The sequence below is a fragment of the Solanum pennellii genome, chromosome 12 (genome assembly GCF_001406875.1).
Source record: "Solanum pennellii chromosome 12, SPENNV200".
NCBI classification, from domain to species: Eukaryota; Viridiplantae; Streptophyta; class Magnoliopsida; order Solanales; family Solanaceae; genus Solanum; species Solanum pennellii.
Window position 1 is genome coordinate 48,892,200 of NC_028648.1, and position 4,620 is coordinate 48,896,819.

General features: G+C 33.9%; 1 long non-coding RNA gene across 1 annotated transcript; it reads left to right on the top strand.

The window, feature by feature from the left end:
- Nucleotides 1–1,631: 1,631 nt before the first annotated feature.
- On the top strand, nucleotides 1,632–2,512 carry LOC114075405. The gene is made up of 2 exons (XR_003575858.1): nucleotides 1,632–1,945; nucleotides 2,048–2,512. It is a non-coding gene; the product is annotated as an uncharacterized LOC114075405 (long non-coding RNA).
- Nucleotides 2,513–4,620: the final 2,108 nt, after the last annotated feature.

Consider the following 4,620-nt stretch of genomic DNA (forward strand, 5'->3'; position numbering starts at 1 on the left):
TGGGAATGCTTAAGCGAGCAGTAGACAGTGGCCACCTTTGTGCAGGATATGTGCATGCCATAATTTTAATCTTCAAAGGGGGTGAATCCATAAGAGAAGACACAAGTTTCATTGGCAACATAAGTATACCATGGCGCAGAAGATGTCAAGACTATTTCTGATATAATTTACATGGAATGTTCCCATAAGAACCTCAATAGATTGGAGAAAGACCAATTTGTTGCACTACTCATCTATTCTCTTATGGTCGATATCATTGTGACTTATGTCGTTGTGATTCTGAATTAGATAAAATAGTTAAATCTATGGGGTACTTCCTAAATGAATAAAATTTGGTCCAACTTGATGTTTCATCTTTGCCAACATATGCAGGTTATGTTGGCAAAATTGTAATAGACCTAACATATTTGGAAACATATACATATCATAAAATGTGTCTTTTGGGGTTAATTTTATTAAATGGTCAATCATAATTTGTTAAGTGGACTATCATCCCACTAGTTCATCATACAATGACCAAGTAAATCCATATGATAGTTATATAACACCCTTGTAAATCGTTGTTTTAAGGGTTATACCTTATTTTTATTGCTTAATTATGGTCTAAAGTAATAAAATTCTGTCCAACCTTTCATTTTTTCATTTCTAAATCGATCAATTCGTCGATTAGTCCCTCCTTGATGTTTCATCAGTGCCAACATATGCAGATTATGTTGGAAAAATTGCAACATATCTGACATATGTGACAACATATACATATCGTAAAATGTGTCTTTTGGGGTTTAATTCAATTAAATGGTCACCTAATTCAATATGTAACACTAATATATAGTCCTACGACATGCCTAAGTAACAAATTGTGGTCCAATACAACAACCTTAATTCGATCCTATCAATAATATTTAGAACGACTATCATCTCACTAGTTCATCATACAATGACCAAGTAAATCCATATGATAGTTATATAACACCCTTGTAAATCGTTTCTCCAAGTGTTATACATTATTTTTATTGATTAATTTAGGGGTGGGCATTCGGTATTTCGGTTCGGTTCGTTTTTTTTTTCGGTTTTTTCGGTTTTCGGTTTTTGTAAATTGCGTACCGAATACCGAACCGAAAACCGAAATACCGAAACCGAAATTCTGAAAACTTTCGGTTCGGTTCGGTGTTTCGGTTTTCCGGTTTTTATGCCCACCCCTCATTAATTATGGTCTTAAGTAATAAAATTTGGTCCAACTTTTCATTTTTTCATTCCTAAATCGATCAATTCATCGATTAGTCCCTCCTTGATGTTAAATTTGTGCCAACATATGCAGATTCTATTGGCAAAATTGCAACAGACCTGACTTATGTGGCAAAAACTTTTAAAACGTGTAAGTACTTGTCCCAATCATAGGCAAGCCCATTTTGTAAAACAAAAACTAAAATTGGCCCAATCGACCAATATATATATATATATATGGTTTTCATTTTCATTTCAAGAATAGTATTTTCAATTTCTTCATCCTTGCCACATCAGTCTTGGCACTTTTTTTCTCTCTATCTATCTGATACAACCTCTCACTTCGCATGGATCTCGGATCTCTCGGGATATAATGATATTATTTCATTTTCATCAGTCTTTTATCTATCAATCTTTTTTAATCTTTTTTTAACACACAACTAATTTGATTGGCCTTTGGTTAAATTAAATTTCAGGATTTTCCCATATCTGGTTGTGTAACAATGTGATTCTTTGAAATATAGATCTAATGAATGAGTTTTGTTTGTATTTGTTACTTTTGATATGATGTCAAATGCAATACTAAATCGAATTTGTAGTGATGAAAATGATGCCATGTTGGGTGCGAAAATCTATTGCAAACATGAAAACTTACTTTTAATGCAAACTTCATGGTCGAAGGACAATCTAGGTCGAAGATTTTGGTCTTGTCCACGCTATCGTATATGTTCATTTTTACATATTATTCTTTTGGATACTTTAGATCTCTTTATTTTGTTTGTTTTTCTAATTTAAATTTCTTTCTTTGTGGTGTGTATTTTAGGAGAATACATGCAACTTCTTTAGATGGAGGGTTCATGAAGATGTTGATATACAATCCAAGTTCGTTATTCTCAGATTGGCGAACAAAATTAAGGGGTTGAAAACTGATGATGAAAGTCATATTAAAAGAAGTATCGAATGGAGGATGAAGGAGAAGAAGAAGACCAAATGTTGTAGCATGTGAAAACTAATCTTTGTGTTATTTTTCTTGTATTATTAAGCATTACCAAGAAGAATACTATAGAGGATAGAAAATTCTTATATAGTTGTGTACAACCATTAAAATTATCTAAAAATGATTCATTATTCCACTCTACATCAAAAATTTAGGTAGCAACTTGAAGACCGATTGTATGTATGTCAAAAATTTGGTATGTTCCATACCCTTCAGCTGACATTTATAAGCATTCATGTGACCATCGTGCAAAATTATCTCGAGAGTCACAAAATGGATATTGTTCATGTTCATGACTGTCAAAATTCTTTTTGCACCAATCCAATTCATGCCTCCAGGATATGGCCTAATGCCCCTGACGTAGTCAATCATATCTTCATCCCATTCAAACTCATCTACTAATTGTTTAATGTTTCTACCACCAACGGTTGTTGCATCATCGCTCAGTTCTTTATATCTTTTTAGGAAGTTGGTATAGAAGTTGAGATCCAGGATTCTATTTGTGGGATCATAGTAATCCGAGTATGTCTCATGCCTCTGATGCATGAGGTTAAGGATTTCATCAATATGCTGAAAAAAATAATATTAAAGAGTAAAGAAGAGTAGTCATTGAAAAGATAAAATAGACATGCATTATAATTTGAAGAATTACCCAGTCTTCCCATCAAACTTTCATGCTTGTCGTGTTCCTGAAATCTTGTCGTGTAAAAGTATGCATGTCGTATTCTATTCGAATATCCTTTGCACCCGTCAGACTCAACACTTAAGTTCTTTCAGCTACACTCGCACGTTTATAAATATTCAACTTTTTGAACTTCTTCACTTCCTCTATTACGGCCCTTGGCAATTCTTCAAACATCTTCTTTTTCAGATTTTGTATTGCCTTGGCAAATGATTCTTTCCTCCTCTTGGTGTGTGGAGTATATGGATGTCGAACATTCTTTGATAGAATGACCTTGACCCCCTCTTGTTTTTAAATTCATTGACATCTTGACTCAATGTTTAAAGATACATGATAGAATCTTCATTTTGTTTCTTGCACTTCTCATAGAGAAAGCCACAACATCTTCTACAAGAGGTAGCCCCTTGGTCTTGTCTAGCACCAGCACCAACACCAGCACCACACCAACACCAATACCATAAAAAATAACTAATTCATTAATAACTCTGTCTCTTTTGATGGTTGTTGCTCCAGCCAATTCCATTTTAACTCTATCCACAACAGGATCACATAAGGTTTAACCAACCATAGAGTAATTAGACATGGCATTTGCAATTCATTTTCTGTTAGGAAAAGTCATGGATGCACAACCTAAAATTATAAAAATGAGTCATCCGTAAGTATATTTGGGTCATATGTTGCTACAGATATGTCATGTGTTGCTACAGATGGGTGATATGTTGTCACATATGTGTGATATGTTGCTATAGATGTGTGATGGTTTGACACATATGGGCATCTGTAGCAACATTTGTGTAACATATGCCGCTACAGATGGGTGATATGTTGCAACATATGTGTCATGTTGCTACAAATGTGTGATAGGTTGACACAAATAGGCATCTGTTGCAACATTTCTGTCACATGTTGCAACAAATTGATCATCTATAGCTTCATAAGAGTCATCTGTTACAACGTAAGAGTGTAATATACTAATAACGTATTGCATCAAGAGAAGGGTTAAAAAGATCTAGAATATGCCCATCTTTGGTAGATTTTATTTTTAATCTCTCAACCATCTCAATATCCTTGGAGATGAGATCTTTTCTTCTGCAATTAATTGATGGATCAAATGAGGAATGACTTCAAATGCCCAAGCCTATAAAAAAGGAAAACATGTCACAAATTTAATGTTGAATTATTCAATATAATATAAAATATTAAGAACATTTAGCTTTACCATGAAAGCCCATGAAAAAACAAACAAGTTACTGGTCTTTGCTCCTACAGGTTTAAAAAGTATTTGAGAGTTAATTCAAAACTTTCATGACCCCGAGGGTAGTTATTGAAATCCTCAATATCCTGACGGAAATTCACCCATTTAAATTGTATGTTGTTGTTGAAATCTTTCGGCAAAAGTATATTATGTGTAAACCAAAGTAAGCACAAGGACTCTTTATGCTTCCTTGGTGTATCCCCGTGTTCTAACAAATATATTAAGTCAGAATTTTTGAAGCTTTTGCCAACAAGGGACATCAAGTCCTGCTCCTCAGTTGATAGTGATTGTTGTCCCGCTTCTTTTTTTACTCCTCTCTTTCTTCTTCGTGATTCTTTTTTGACAATGTATTTAGGGACGGGCTCAAGAAGAGGATGACATTTAAACCCTATAACTATGACAAACTCTCTTATGTCAAAGAAGACTGGTATGCCACAATAATTAATTACATTTTCATCCTTC